The sequence below is a fragment of the Urocitellus parryii genome, chromosome 5 (genome assembly GCF_045843805.1).
Source record: "Urocitellus parryii isolate mUroPar1 chromosome 5, mUroPar1.hap1, whole genome shotgun sequence".
Lineage (NCBI taxonomy): Eukaryota > Metazoa > Chordata > Mammalia > Rodentia > Sciuridae > Urocitellus > Urocitellus parryii.
In genome coordinates, this window is record NC_135535.1 from 98,809,770 (window position 1) to 98,826,714 (window position 16,945).

Genomic DNA, 16,945 nt, shown 5'->3' on the forward strand with positions numbered 1-16,945 from the left:
ATTGGGAAGCACAATGGTACACCCCACACCATCCCAACACCCAAGGCATTGGCCTCCTCCTCCTCATCCTGGTGGCTTCCACCAACTCCGTGCCTCTGCCTCCTTCTGCATTTGAAATCCCATGGTCAGAATCTGAAATTTCACCAGAAGAGCAGGGCTGGGTGGGGTTCAGATTTGGCTTTAGCTCAGATTGATGAGGAGAAGCTGGGTGATGTTTTCCTCCACTTTTATTCAAGCCATCTGGCACTGGCCTTTGGGTGTTGCTGTAAACTTCTTGTCTTCGTTGCTATGTGTGTGTATATATATATATAATATATACATATAATGTATCAAGTAGGATTTATCAAAAAAGTAAGGTTAATTTAATATTTTAAATTGATGTTTATTATATTTATGGGTTAAAGAATAAAAATCACAATCATTATAATAAATTTGGAAAAAAATTTTACAAAATTCATCATCTGTTTATTATAAAACTCTCAAGAAAGTAGCATTAAAAGAGAAATTTCTCTGAGGCAGGGCACCTAGGAAAGGCCAGTGGTAACATTTCATTTAGAAAAAATAGTAAATACTGTCAGAAACAAGGCAAGCAAGTTTCCTATCAAAATTCCCATTTAATATTGATAAGTACTCTAATGGCCTGGTGGGCATGTTTTTTTTTTAATGTCTCTATCAGTGAGAGAACATAATAAATACATGTGGAATATATATGTATACTACATAACAAAAAAATTCCATTAATATGAAAAAGGTTGTAGCCAGTAAAACTAGGCAATAAAAAGGCATTCATTTTTAACATGAAGAAATGAAACTGTTTTTATTCACAGATGATATCTTGAATAGGTAGAAATTTCCATGAAATCTTCAAAAGAAAAAAAATATTAAAGCAAAACCTGTTGAAACTAATGAGTTTTGGGCAACGTAGTAGTATATGAATCAATATATAAAAATAACTATAGTTCTAGATACCGGAAACGAATAATCAGAAAATAAAATTTAAAGAAAATACCATTTACAGTAGCATACAAATATTTAGGCAAAAATATTAATAAAAAATGTTTGAAATCTGTGCCCTGAAAATGTGTGCAATACATTGTTGAGAGAAATTAAAGACATTAATAAGTGATAAGGTAAATATTATCTTTTTCTTTTCTGCTTCCTTTCTCACTCAGACATGGCTTCCTCCTCAGCGAATCCATTAAGACCCTACCTTTTATAGACAGGTTTAATACTTGCAGCTTCTAACTAAGAAGAATGAATCAATAATGTTTAAATCTCAAGGAAAAGAAGACAAAAATATTTAAAAATCTAATTCTCTTTTGCATTTTAATAAACCACAATTCAAATTCCAATGCATAGCTTCACAGGGGAACTATAAGCAGTGCCACAGCAGCAGGTAACATCGTATCTGTCTTGAAAATCACAAATTGAGATTTAGAGAGAAATGTTCATTTTCCAAAAGATAACTAAGACTTTTTGCAGAACCCTGGAAGCCTTACATTCTTTGTCCATGGCCACCAATTGTATAGCACAAAAGAAACATTGAATATGGAAAAATGTGGATGTGTAACCTAGGTGATTCTGCAACTTGTATTTGGGGTAAAAATGGGAGTTCATAACCCACTTAAATCAAATGTATGAAAGATGATATGTCATGAGTTATGTAATGTTTTGAACAACCAATAAAAATTTTTTTTAATTTTAATAAATAAATAAATAAGAAACATTGAATAGTAAAACTTTGTATACACAAATCTATAATACCTTATTTACAAGTCAGTGTTATGCTGAAGACAGATTCCTGGTCATCACACATGGCAAGCATATTGAAGAATGTATATGCAGTCATTTCTGTTATAGATTTCATGATGGGTGTTATGGTTTAGATATTAGGTGTCTCCCAAAAGTTCCTGTGTGAGACAATGCAAGGTTTAGAGGTGAAAGGTTTGGGCTGTGAGAGACTTAAGCTAATCAGTGAGTTAAACCTCTGATAGGGATTAACTGAGTGGCAACTGTAGGCCAGTAAGGTGCGACTGGAAGGAGGTGGGTCATTAGGGGGAGTGCCTTTGGGGGTGTATATTTTGTCTGTGGTAAGGGGAGTCTCTCTCTCTCCTTCTTGGTGGCCATATCCTGACGTGCTTTTCCTCTGTCATGATGTTCTGACTCAGCTTGAACCCAGAGGAATAGAGCTGGCTATTTATGGACTGAGACCTCTGAAACTAAGCTCCAAACAAACTTCTCTGCCTCTAATTGTTCTTGGTCACAACAGTGAAAAAGCTAACTAAAATAATGGGCATTGGGGAGACAGGTTCATTGTATCAGTTAACTGCATTGATTAGATCAGGAGCTGGAAGTTCCTTGTGATTGATTTCATTCTCAATTATTTAGCAATTTCCAAAATTCATGAACTACAATGTAAACTGTGAGAAAATTTTATATAAATAATTCAGTGATAAATTGTGACATCCTCAGGACAGGATCTAATTATTTCTGTATGGACACCTCAGTCAAAAAAAAAAAAAAAAGTAGCTAACTTTCCCAGTTTCATTTTCCAGTGGATACAATGGAAAACTTCCAAGATGTTTCTAAAAATTGTACCAGGAAAAACCTCTCTTTCTGTTTGTTCTTTCTTTTAGAGACTACAACTAAGTGCTGGATCAAAAAGCATGTAAACACTGACAGAAATTTAATATGGGACATCTTAGTGAGAAAATGTAGCTTAACTTCCCACATGCTTCTCAACATGATCTTCATCATCCCCTTTGTAATGTCACTAAAATCCTTTCTCCTTTTAATCCTCTCTTTAGGATACCACACCAGGAAGAGGAAGGGCACAGTTTCTGGGGATCCTAACACAGAGGTCACAGGAAATCTGAAATCAATGATTTTATTCCTACACCTCTTCATTATGTACTTTTGAAGCAATATTGTGATAAAGTGGACCAATCCTATTCCACAAAGGGACATGGCAAGGACTTCTGCTCATATACTGATATTTTCTTATCTATCCAGCCATCCATTTATTCTGATTTTATTCAACAGCAAACTAAAATAGGCTTCTCTTTGCGTCCTAGAGTGTTTCATGAATGTAAGGAAATCTGTATTCCTAAAAATGCCTGAAGTGATCCATGAGTTTCTCAAGAATAAAGATAACAAATAGGACTTCATGAACATCTCTTTCATTTAACCCAACATCTTTTATCATGTTCTTTGATAGGTCACTGAACTCCTTGAAAATATCTGTGTGAGCTGGGTACAGTAGTGTGTGCCTGCAATCTCAGCAACTCAGGAGACTGCAGCAGGAAAATCACAAGTTCAAGGCCAACCTGAGGAACTTAGGCCCTGAAAAATTTAGTGAGACTGTCTCAAAAAATTCTTAAAAAGGAGTAGGGATGTGACTCAGTGATTAAGCACTTCTGGTTTCAATTCCCAGTACCAAGAAAAAAAGTCTTAAAAAAGGAAGGAAGGAAGGAAGAAGAAAATATCTACCTGAAATCAGTTAAGAGAATTTTGCTGGGCTGGAGATGTGGCTCAGCGGTAGCTCGATTGCCTGGCATGCGTGCGGCCCGGGTTCGATCCCCAGCACCACATACCAACAAAGATGTTGTGTCCGCCGAGAACTAAAAAAAAATATTAAAAATTCTCTCTCTCTCTCTCTCTCCTCTCTCACTCTCTCTTTAAAAAAAAGGAGAATTTTGCTGTTTCCATCAGAATATTAATACTTAATAGTAAAATTAAAGTAGCAACATATAATATTAATAGTCAAATCAGATGGTTAACACATTTTTGTTAGGCAATATAATTGACATTTTAACTAATTTAATTTTCATTAAATCGATATGAAAAAGCATATATGTGTTTATGTTTATATATACAAACACATTTAGAATAGCCATGGATTTTAAAAAATACAGATACATTCATATACATACAAATACATATAGATTTAATTCCTAAAGAATAGTTTAAGTTTTCAATTAAAACTAGTAAAGATCATCAAAATGAGAAGAATGTACAAAGTAACATATTGAGAAGTTAATAAAACATTTCTTAAAAAATGTGAACCAAAAATTTGAGTTGTTAAAAAGTCTATGTCCTCAGTGGCTATTTCCTAATACAATTCATGACTTGTTTGTACCTGCAACAAAAAGCATCAAGTAACAAAGTTTTTCAAGATTAAAAAAAAAAGGAACTCAACTAGCAGACTAGAATTTGAGAACAAAGTAGCACAGTCAGATTTTTATTGAATCTGAAATCAAGAGGCCTATAAAATGCTGTGTCCTTCGACCACTGTAACCACAACAGGTACAACCACAAGAATGGGAGGTATAAATAAATTAATTTTAAAAATTAATTAATTAACTAATAAAAAATGAAAAGTAATCTTCCATGTATGTATAATGTGTCAAAATATATTCTACTGGCCTGTATATCTAAAAAGAACAAATAATTTTTTAAAAAATGCCATACGATTTTTAGTGGTGAGTGGTATAGGATTCAGCAAATTGTCTTTCATACTGGAGGAGACATCTCAACATGCTTCAAATCCCTGTATTATCAGAAACCTCATTCAGGTAGCAGTCTCCTGAATTTAGGGGGGAAGGTTATCTCTCATGCTTTGATTAATATATATTTTACTATGGCATTTGAAGTACTTGCTACTTCTTGATTGTCAGAATCCACAAACTGGTAACAATGTAATGGACCAGGTGATGCTTATGATGAGGAGTAGGAGGGCTGACAAAGCCTCAGACAAAGCTGTGACCATGTACCATTTGTACCACTAGAGTAAAGGCAAATTGCTTCCAATGGTTCTTATGAATTGCTATGGCAGAAAAAGCACCAAAAGATCAACAACAGCATTTCAGATGCCAGAAATTGTTAATTTGCTCTACTACAGATGCTATTTCTGAAATAACTGAAGACATTCTACAAAATCCACCTATCTAAAATCCATCAGGATAGCATGCTGAGTGGGGATGTGACAGATACCACCATTCTCACGGATATGGAGACTTAAGGTCAGTCAGTGATCCCTGAAACTTACAGGGAGGCAGTATTACTCCTGGTTTAATTTGGTGGGGAGAGTCTGCTACTTGGATATTTCTCTTTAAGGGCAAAATATCAGATATCAGTTTTCTTCCAGTTACTAAATATGTTTATTCCAGTTGTATTTTCAGGGTTGAGTCAATGATCTATGGGCCAATGTTCATTCGAATATTTGCCAAGACTCCATGCATTATGTGACCAAAATAAGCTCTTATTATAATTGGTAGACTATGGTGGTTACTTTGGATCCTCAGGTGCCACATCCGGCTAACGGAGCCGAGTCCAGCAAGAGACAGCGGGGTTAAGAAATATACAGGACACCAAGGTTCTTCATCCAGGAGGAAGCGTGTGCTTACTTTATTGCCAAATTTGTTCCCCTTATATATCTTTTGTAACAGCTGGGGAAATTACTCAAAAGCCAGGAGGGAAGAGTAGTAACTTCGTCCTTGGGTTACGCCACCGTCCCCTATCAGGAGGCTCCAAACAGGTCAAGATGTTCCCGAGAAGCACATATGCTCCAGGCAGATAAACAGGAAACTGCAAGCCCGAGTCATGGCCTTGTGAGCTGGCCACATTGACATGCATAACAAAGGACTGGGGGTTGAGTCCCCAGGGGCCAGGGCGGGCCTGCTACCAGCAAGTCCCCCTTTTTTGTTTTTTGCATGTCAAAGGGAATCAAGTAGCCCCTGTCTTAGGTCATCCACCGCCCCTGCACTGCTTACCCATCTCTGGGGAGGCCCCATTCCCCTGGCTTAGGATGCAGTGCAAGCGTGGAAGTTGCCCGTCACTGGGTACTACAAGATCAGCTCTTGTCCTACGTAAATGGACACTTTTCAGTTAGGGTGTCATGGCCAGCAGGACACAACTGAGGATCCCAGTCATCATCTTTGCCAGTGGGATAGCTATGACCAGGGAGCTTTCTGAACATAAGGGTCTGGGATGACGGCACCAAGTCGGCAGGGTAATTAGGGACCTGGGCAAAAGCAGGGACCTGGGCAAAAGCAGGAGGGCTCGGTCATTGGCTCCTGTCCAGTTACATCTCATCTCCGGATGGGTCGTAAGTACACCTTGTGGGCGGAGTCGTCCATCTCCAGACGTTGGTAGTGAACCTGTATTGGCTTGAAGGTTAAAATGTTAATCTGGTCCTTAATGAATTGAGTTATCCTATTTGCAACACAAGGTCCCAAGGTTGCAATCAAAAGAAGACCCAGTAAGGGCCCCAGGAGGGGAAGAAGGTAGGGCAGGAACCCATTCATCCCAGTCCAAAGAGGGTTCTTGAATAATTCTTTTCTCCTTTTCTCTAGGTCTTCTTGAAGCTCCTTGATTTTAGTGTGAACTATGCCCGATTTATTGGCATAGAAGCAGCACCTTTCTCCTAAGGCTAAACAGATTCCCCCCTGATTGGCAGTCAGTAAGTCTAGGCCTCGCCTATTTTGGAGGACCACTTCTGCCAAAGAATCAATCTGGTCTTGTAGATCCCTAATAGTGCCAGATAGGGTCTGCACATCATCTATAAGCTGCTGAGATAGACGGCGATAAGAATGTATCGCTGTACCCAGTCCAGCTGTGCCTGTGCCCACAGCAGCCGTTATCCCCAGTGTGGCGAGTAGCGGTAGAGCCTGTATAGCTCGCCTGTGTCTTCTCACTAGAGTCTCTAGGCTGGGGATGGGCAGGGGCTCATCCCCAGAGACAATGGTTATGTCAGGGAGGAGCAGGGTGAGAACGCAGACACCTGTCCAATTTGCAGGGAGTCGAGGGAAGGCAGAATTTCCCCCACACATAAAACAGTTCCATTAGGGGGACAGAGGGCTGGAGTGGGTGAGGAATAATTCTTCACCGTCGAGCAGTTCCCAAAGGAGGTCACTCCAACATCCACATCATAGGTATTGTTTTGCATCATACCCAGAAGGCATATTGTAAAGACACCCTTGGGCTGGACCTTGAAAGGTAATCCGGGCTGGCAAGTATCATCACTATGCACGGTGACATTAATAGGGACAGCTACTGGCATAACCGCCCCTGTTGTCATGCAGAGCCAGCAATCATTAGCAAGTGTGGGATTGGAGTCTTAAGCAAGGAAAAGGTGGTCCTTAAGATATCTAACGTGTTAGCATCCAGATCCGGGAGCTGTGACTTAGGCAGCACCAAGGGGTGGTATACGAGCTCAGGGGTCTGCAGTTTCAAAAGCTTGATAACTTGAAGATGTTTAACAGAATCAGTAGGTCCCCCCTCCCCCCCATCAGAGATCCCTGTAGGGGCTGCAGTGGGCCAACAGGAGGACTTGCCAACCTCACCCTGGCACCCAGCCTACCGGAGTTTAGATTCAACTCCTCCTTGGCCAAAAAGAAACGGAGAGAAGTGAAAAGTTACTTCCACCCCCTCCCCCGACCGGGTCTTGGTCAATCTGGCCTCAAAATACTGTCATCCCTTGTGTACACAAATCGAGGCCGTCTCATAGCAAGAGACATGAACTGCTGAAGTATAAGTGCAAGTTGCGGAGCAGTTACTGAGGGTTTTTTCGGGACCAGGGGGGTTAATCTTTGGTTTGTTCACGCATACCCACTCAGGGTGGTGAAATCCCCCAATTTGTTGATGAACTTCAGCCCAGAGGTAGGCTACCCTGGTTACACAATCGGCAGTCTGGATCCAACTACTGGGGGCCTGATTCCAAATCCCTCCCCTGCACTCGCAGGGGGTCCCAAAAAGATGCTGGTAGATATTACCTGGTGGGGGACCCATTCCCGCATCCACAGGCCTGCATACCAGGACTGTTATAAGGAAGATCCAACCCACAAAACTCATTCTGTCACTCCTTTGGAGAAGCGAAAATGGCCGAACCTGAAGTCCCAGGGTCACCGCTCCTTCCCGAGTCTGCGACCACCGGTCTCCTGCAGCGTTCCGGGACCCAAATGGGTTTTTCCGTCCCTGGAGGGAAGACACATACAGCTCCTCTCACTCTAGCCAAGAGTGGAGCAGGGGGTTGCCACTTCCCTGTAGCCAGATCCTTCCATCTTATCTGTGCTTTTTGTATGGTGGGAGGGGAAAAGTGACACTGCGCCACTGTACGGCCTTCAGCGTCTGTGAGCAAAAAATTTAAAGTGAATAGAGTTATATTTAATAGTGCATGTGGTCCCTGACAACTCTGGTATATCTCCCCCTCTTTAGTTTTTTGCAAATAGGTTTTAAGATGTTGATGGGCCCATTCAACAATGGCCTGTCCTTGGAGGTTACATGGGATTCCTGTTTTGTGTATAATATCCCACTGTGAGCAAAATTTTTGGAAGGTTTGACTAGTATAAGCTGGGCCATTATCTGTTTTTATGCATCGAGGGGTTCCCATAAAGGAAAAGGTTTTTACATAGTGCTGTATCACATCCTTAGCCTTCTCTCCTGAATGTAAAGTAGCGGAGATAAAACCAGAGAACGTGTCTATACTGACATGCACAAAGGATAGTTTTCCAAAACTAGGAATATGAGTTACATCAGTTTGCCAGATGTCATTTGGCTGAAGGCCCCTTGGGTTGACTCCCAGAGAAGGGGATTGGATAAAAGGTGCACAAGTAGGGCATAGGGAGACAATTTTTAAAGCTTGATCCCGGGAACATCCTGAGCGGAAGCGCAAATTTTGTGCGTTTAGGTGAAATTTATTATGAAGCTGTAGGGCCTTATCATACTCAGTTATTGTATATACAAGGTTAGTGGCATGTGTGGCAGCATCCGCCATGGCATTGCCCGCCACCAGAGGACCTGAAAGTCCGGAATGACTTCTAATGTGACCTATGAAGAGGGGGTCTGCCCTAGCCCATGTAAGAAGCTGCACTGTCTGTAGTTGATCCATGATAGTGGATTGTTTTCCAATATAAGGTGCCGTCTTGATCGCGGAGGTGAGCCTGGCGATATAGAGACTGTCTGTGAAAACATTAAGGGGCACCGAGCTATAGGTCTGTAAAGCCAATATCAAGGCTGCAACCTCCGCTTTTTGGGCCGAACTATCGGCCACTCTCTTGCGTGAGCTTACTTTATTGCCAAATTTGTTCCCCTTATATATCTTTTATAACAGCTGGGGAAATTACTCAAAAGCCAGGAGGGAAGAGTAGTAACTTCGTCCTTGGGTTACGCCACCGTCCCCTATCAGGAGGCTCCAAACAGGTCAAGATGTTCCCGAGAAGCACATATGCTCCAGGCAGATAAACAGGAAACTGCAAGCCCGAGTCATGGCCTTGTGAGCTGGCCACATTGACATGCATAACAAAGGACTGGGGGTTGAGTCCCCAGGGGCCAGGGCGGGCCTGCTACCAACACTCAGGAATTAGTGTAAATTCAAGGGCTGTATCTCGCAATCTCTCAGAGTAACCTGGATATTCCCCCTTGTGCAGTGCACTTTTTATTATATGGGCACAGGTCTCTTTGGAAGAACACCGTAGGGAAGATATATTGTATAGACCCAAAGGAGAGCGGCAAGGGCTTTACTTAGAAAAATCTGCTGGCATCTATAAATGGGCTGAGGTTTCCGAACAGAGTGGGAGACCGTGATTCTCCATTGTAGGACTTAATTTAGAATTTGGCTCATAAAAATTGAAGTTTCTCCTGTAATATGAATCAAGCAGCGTTTTGTGGGTATGACCATCTCTGAAATGTTGAAGCATTTATCTTTATTTTTGCAATGTATAAATTTCTCCAATGTATAAGTCTCTCCATGTATCTATGTGTATAGTTTATTTACGTGTTTTATCATTTTTATTACTACTATAAAAAATGAATGTGCTTTTTCTCTTGAAACCTCAAACATGTCCTCAGCTCAGCCTTTAGAATAACCTTTAATTCTAAATGTTATGCCGAATGTTATTCGGCTCAGATTTTTTTTTTAATTTATTTGTTTGATTATTTTAATTTAGCTTTAAATTAACAATAGATAAATATTTGCATGATATTCTTATTCTTATTATTCACGTCTCTTATTCTATCAGAATTTTTATTTCTTTAAGAGGTTTTATTCACCTTGTTTTTCTTATATAAAAACCCTATGTTGCAGCTGCAGCCTGGATCCTTTGCACAGAGACTCTGGTGTGAGTTTTCACAAGATGGTGGGTGAATTTCTGACAGGGAGACTTGGTGAACACAGTCTCTTTCCAGAGATCAGGGTCAGGTCGCTGTATGTCTTGGAGATGGCACCAAAGGTGGCTTTGGCAAAATTACCCAAAGTGGCAGTACAACCTCTGGCAGAGGGGTAGCAGTCATCAGTACCAGCCATCAGCAGCAGCTTGTTGGGTACAGGGGCGGAGACGGTGTCAGTACCTCTGAGGGCAGGAATGAGACACAACAGCACAGAATCATAGCATCCTGTCACCTTGAAAGGGACAGTGTGGAGCTTGCCAATCTTGTTCCCTCAGTAGCTTCTCCACACAGAAACAATAGAGAGCTTGGCCAGGATGATGTCCCCTCCATAGCAGTGGCTACCTCCCCGATAGTAACAAATGCCTTGAACCTCGGCTGCTGGCCAGCATGAGTCAGCTTCTGTACAAACATGATCTTCAAAGCCTCTTCCCTGAGTGATGCCCCCAGGAAAAAAATCAATGATCTCAGATCCCTTGATAGCCAGAGAAAAGAGCTAGGTCTCCTCCCGGGACTTGATCTTCATGTTCTTGACCAGGTGGCCCACCTTGGTGACCAGGATCCACTCCATGTCTTAGGCCTTATCTCAGAGGCCACTGCAGAATCCTTCCTGGACTGCAGCCTCCCATTTCCAGGCCCCCAGAGCCTCTGGACCCTCCCACTACAACATTTGTTATTTTCCCAAAGAAACCAGAATTTTCATTTCTTAATGCTTCTGAAATGCGCAAGTTGTTGGGTTAGGAATTCCAATTCACTATTCACTATTTAGAAGTCTGGTCTCCAGTCCAGCATTTACTATCACATCAAAAAAAAAAAAAAAAATTACAAACATGATTAAGATTCCCAAATATTCTGTTTACCTTTTTTTGAAAATTATAATAGCTTTTTAGTTAAGGAAGACTTCCAAGTTCCTCTAAATTATTAATTGTGCCTTAATAATTTATTTAACATTCTATTAATTTAATAATTAAATTAATATTGATTTATTTAATATTCTCTCATGTCTCCTCCATTAACTGAACTTTCTTAAAGATTAATTCTTTCGTTAGTTCCAGCTAAGATTTCTCTTTATTGTTATGATTTTCCTTAATTTTTTTATAGTATCTCTATGTGCAGGAGTAATCATTGGACAGGATTTAGACTAAATATACTCTTTTTACTGTTTTTCTTGTTTTCTGTTGTTATTGTTTTGATTACAATAGTATTTTATAATTTCAACTATGAATGCCTTCAAATAGGGCATGTTCTAATTTTCATATCTCTACAACTTCCAGTGGTCTGTCATTCAGCAGAAATAATACAGACACTTGTTCCAATCCACCCTTTTAGATATTGAATTTTAAGACTTTAAATTATGGGTGTGCCTTGGTTAGTTTAGGTGTCTAAAAGCCATCACTTTGGACCATATTAAATCTCCTGTTGTCTGAAAGCTGGAGCTTTCTGATGGGAGAGTGCTAGTTCTGGTGATTGTGCAGGGCATAAAGAAGGACCTTGAGAGATTTCCTCAAGGGTGAATGAACTGCTTTTTTTTTTTTTTTTTTTTGGAAGCATGACATCTTTGATATATCAGAAGAATCTGAGCTATTTCACTATATTTTCTCAATCTGGTTATTTGTCTGGTCATAAACTTTGTCCATTTTTTACAGAGCTATGCAAACATTTTTTTACAAATTCATCAGATCCTGTTATGAAGTATGAATATTAAAAATACTGCAAGTATCTTTCAACAAATTATTTATTATTTGGTTATGTGATATTATTCCCCATAGAACTGTTTTATAACTATGTGAGCTTAAACTGTCACATTTCTTTTACATTTCTAAGATTTTGAATTATGTTCTTAGGAGGACTTTCATATTAAATGATTTAAATATTTTTATTTTTTGTTTTAGTTATAATCTCTGTGTTTTTCAAGTAGATCTGTAATCAAATTCATAATTTGTATATTTTGTGAGGAGGGGAACCTGATTAGTTTAAATAAATCACCAATACACTAATATAGCTTTAAGGAGGTCTGCAAACTTAAGTGCCTGCAGGTGCAAGGAAAGCATGTAAATGTGTAAAGACATTGTAGTAGAGTTCATTGACATAAATTTGTGTACATGTTCCTTATAATGTGTTCAAATTTATTTTTCAGTCAACTTTTGCTCATAGTCTGCCAGTGTGGATTTTTTTTTCCTCTTTCTGAGCTATTCTGCAATATTTACCCCTCTAGCAGATTTTTGGAATCAATTTCTCAAATCTCATCAAATATATTATTGGGATTTTGACTGGAATTGTGGTAAAGTTATAGATTTCTCTAAAACATAGTATATTTTCTCCAGAGGATATAGTATATTTTTCTCCAGCTTCATTATTTTAAGCCTTCTCCTAGATTATAAAAAAAAAAAAAAAAAAGTTTCAGTGTTTTCTTTTTTTTTTCTCTCTCTTTTTCGTGTTACATTTTTTTCCTATGGATTCTACCTTTAAATCCATTTTAGTTTCATGACAAATTTTGAATTAATTTTTTTGGATTATATATGAGATAAGAAATAATAAAACTTGATTTGAAGTCTTGATAATATACCTGTGAAGTCTGATGACCTTGTAAAGAAAGGTTTTTGAACAATAGCAATAACCTGGAACTAGATTTGAATTTACTGTAGCAATGGAAATTGTGGGGTTGAAGTTTTATATTAAAAGGACACTACAAACTTTTTGTTTGGAAGAAGAGTATAGATGCTGATAAATAATCTGGTTTTATACATTCTTAAAATATGAATGAACGACTTCTATATGTAAAAAGTAGAAAGCCAACTAATAACTTTTCTCCTGCAAAAAAAAAAAAAAAAAAACAGGTAATATGTTATAACTCCAAAATGAAATGAATTGGTGGAAATCTGTCAGAAAACCACCAAGCTTCCTCAGATAAATAGTTATGGTTGTAAATATACACTTTAAGATGAATAATGAAAAATACTGTTCCAATTTTCATATTAACATTTTAATTAATTAATAGTACTACTTTACAAAAATTATCTACAATAGCAATTTGAATTGACAATCAAAAAACTTTAAAATACTGGTACACTTAAACTCATTATTCAACTTATTGATGTTTTATCTAAGTAAATAGAGAATTATTTCTACATACTACAATACTGATTACATAATTTTGTTTAATAGAAAAATGAAGTAGAAGGAGAGAGGAAGACAGATATAATACCCCAAAATAAGGGTTCCTGAGGAGTAAATATATTGTATGTCCTTGATATACCATTATAAAGTTAGTAAAATCATTGTTGTAGAGAGTTTACAAGCTTAAAAAAGTCCCTAAATTCTAATGCTGATTTAAAAGCTAGACCTCAGCATTATAAAAACTGTAATTCTTTCTGTGTATAATAAAAAGAAAAAATAATGAACAGCTAAATGCTAAAATATTGCATGCTTATATTTCATCCAAAATTTATCATTTTTAAAACAGTATTTAAGATGATATTGATATGACCTGAAAAGCCTGCTTCTTTATGGCAGGAAGAAAAAAACATTTCCTTGGGAATTATAGTCCTCAGGTTTAAGACATATATTGCCTACAAGTTTCCTGAAAATTTCAAACTCTGTATCTTATTTTGTAACTCAGCAACCTACACTGTGAATGCTCTATAACTAATCACCAATGGGATCGTTGCTGGTTTTAACTTGTTGAAGAACTTTATTATGGTAAAAATAGGTGTTCAAGGTTCCTATTTCACACTTCAGATTTGTAAATCAAATGATATAGTTCTTTGGGAGAGCAAAAAGTATTTTCATTCAAAGGAATGAAAATTAATCTCTTTATTTGCGTGTTAGCAAATGAGTGTTTGGACCTTTTATCATATCTATATGTAGGAAAAAAACAGTTTGTAATTGACATCTGGATCAAGACTGGAAATTTTTAGCAGAAGTGGTTGGAAACTGTTCGATGGCTTATGAAGAGTAATTCTACAGTCCTACTGCAAACAGTGGGCTTCATAGTTAAAGACAGAAACCACATCAAAAACAAGGAGAAGAATACTAATTGCATAATCAACCTTAAGATCTATATCATTATTTAGTAAGTCATCTGACAATTCCTCAACCAGCAAACTACAGTGTAGAGTTTTCTGTTGACAGCCATGTTGAATATGTTGGAGAAAAATTTCATGATTGCAACACATGGGAAATTTATGACAGGAATTTTAGGGAATGAACTCACTGGACTCATAAGTTGTATTGCCTGGATTAGAAATCAGAAGTTCTTTGGATGACTTCTTTCTTACTAGTCTAGCCTTTAACAGAATCTGTTGATTTGTTGCTATCAATTGTAAATGTGTTTTCAGTTCTGTCCCAGGAAATCCCTGACACATGCTAACTGGGACCTACATATTAGCCAACCTCCTGAGCACTTACTTTGCTACTTATCTTGCTGCATTTTATTTCCTGAAGATTGCCAATTTCTCCTTTTTTTCCATTGGCTAAAATGGAGGATTAACAAGGTGGGTTTCAGAGTCTACTGGTTTCTGTGCCTTTCCTGTTCATGAGCTTTGCTTTGTCACATAGCTTTGATGTCTTCTGGTATCATGTCCAAAAATAGAAAGAAATAAGGCAGGGTTTTTTCATATGAAACAAAATTTTATAGTTAAACTATTATTATCTTTATTTTTTTTTGTCCCTCTCTCCTGTATTTCCTCTTTTTTGTTGTTCCCTTTTTTGTGGAAATGCATGAAGCATATTAAGTTTAATGTCGGCCATTTCAGAGATCCCACGGTAGAGGCCCACATCAAAGCAGTTACTCTTTTTTTCTTACTGTGTCTTTTGTCCTTTCCTCTGTATCAATTTATCCTTTTTATGACATTTGAGAGTTTGTGGGTTGGGGGAGTATTTTTGTTTTGTTTGCTACAGAACAAGCTGGTTGTGATATTTGTTTTGTCATAGGAATTCTATATCCTTCAGGTCACTTGTGTGTTGTGATTTTTGTAAATGTCCAAATGAGAAAAGCCTGAAGCTTATCCTAAAAAGACAGGTACTCTAAGCTACACAGATAGGCCTGCAAGAGAATTTTGTAGAATATACCTGTCTTCATTGGATTCTTCTTTTGTATGTGCACTGTGACACTGAGGATCACATAAGTTATTCCTAGACTTGGATAGAACTCTAACCTAATAAAAACAAACAAACTAAAAAAGCAAAGAGAAAATACATCAGAGGACTTCAAGCTTAGTTAGAACTTTTATATTATTTTTTTTTAATTTTTTAATTTTTTAATTGTAGTTGGACACAATACTTTTATTTTTATTTATTTTTATTTGGTGCTGAGGTTTGAACCCAGGGCCTCATACGTGATAGGTGAGCACTCTACCGCTGAGCCACAACCCCTGCCCCTTTTATATTTTTTAAAGTATTTACTCACAACAATCTACAGAAGATGGATGTTGTCAGAAATTAAAGGTCATCAAAGTAGAATGAGTAAGAGATAGTGAAACGTAACCAAGAAAAAGTTAAATAGAAAACATATTCACAGAACATTGAAAGTCACTGATTATTAATACTGAGTTGCTTAAAAGTTAGGATGGTGGAATCAGTCAGTGTTTTGTGGAATTATGAAGTCAATATGGATCTGCAAAGTAAACTATTGTTCAGAAAGTCATAGTTTATGCCAAATGTGCCATTATCTCCAACAATTTATTTCCTTTAGGAAACAACTTTGTCTCTCTAATGTGGATTTAACCTTTATTTCATATTTTGCTAACTTTTTACAATAAATTTTTATTCATGAATATTTTTGACACTGATGTAACTAACCACAGAAATTAGATAGTCCAGATTTTGTGGAAACTGTTAAACAGCTGTCATGACAGCCTAGGTACTACTTCCTGAAATTTGATTAAAATAGCATATTGTAAAATCTAAGCAATGAGGAGTTATCATATATAGAATGCACATTGTGTTCTTGGAAAAACAAAAAGCCTGTTTCTCCTCTACTTTCACACCACAATAAACAGAAGATTTCTGCACTCTCAAAAGTTATGAGGACAAAGGTCAAATATTTTCCCTCATATATGGAAGCTAGAATAAAATAAACACAAGGGGGAGCAAAGATAGGATATTATAAAGATAAAGAGAAGATCAGTAATGTAGAATAAGGAAATCAAGAGGCAGTGTGAAGGGATGGGAAAGGAAAGGAAATGCAGAATGAATTCTTTAAAAATCATGTTATGTGCAAATATAGATAGGCCACAGGGAATTTCACCTTTATGTGTAAGTAAAAGAACCAATCAAATGTAAATAAATAGATGAGCAAAAAAAAAGTCTAACAGAGTAAAGATAACATGGGAGGGGAGAAAGGACAGGAAGCAAAAAGAGGGGGGAAAGAGTGGGGATCCTGAAATGAAATCAAATTCTATGATTTTGTTAGGATGGACCCAACTACTATGTATAACTATAAAGCTCTAATAAACAAAACAGAATAGAATAAAATTAAAAGTTATGGGAGTATTTCTCCACCAGTGAGCAATGAGTTCCCCAATAGCAGACACTTCTGTCACTATCTACACTCTCTAACACTATCTACCTAGAGATCAAGTTGCATCCCTCACAGTGAATGCTCAGTCCAAAGACTGCTCCCCACTTCAGATACAAGTTGCAAACCCCAGGTTAGTTTTTCCTAACCCAACAGCTATCAGTCTGGATTCCCACAGTCCTCTCTTTAGGTTCCATTAATTTGCTTGGCCCACAAAACTCGGGAAATATTTCCTTATGTTTATCAGCTTTAAAGGATATTACAGTG

The 16,945-nt window shown here is 37.8% G+C and overlaps 1 pseudogene; it reads right to left on the bottom strand.

Annotated features, from left to right (window-relative positions):
* Positions 1-10,070: 10,070 nt before the first annotated feature.
* LOC113198213 (small ribosomal subunit protein uS5 pseudogene) lies at positions 10,071-14,525 on the bottom strand (annotated as a pseudogene).
* Positions 14,526-16,945: the final 2,420 nt, after the last annotated feature.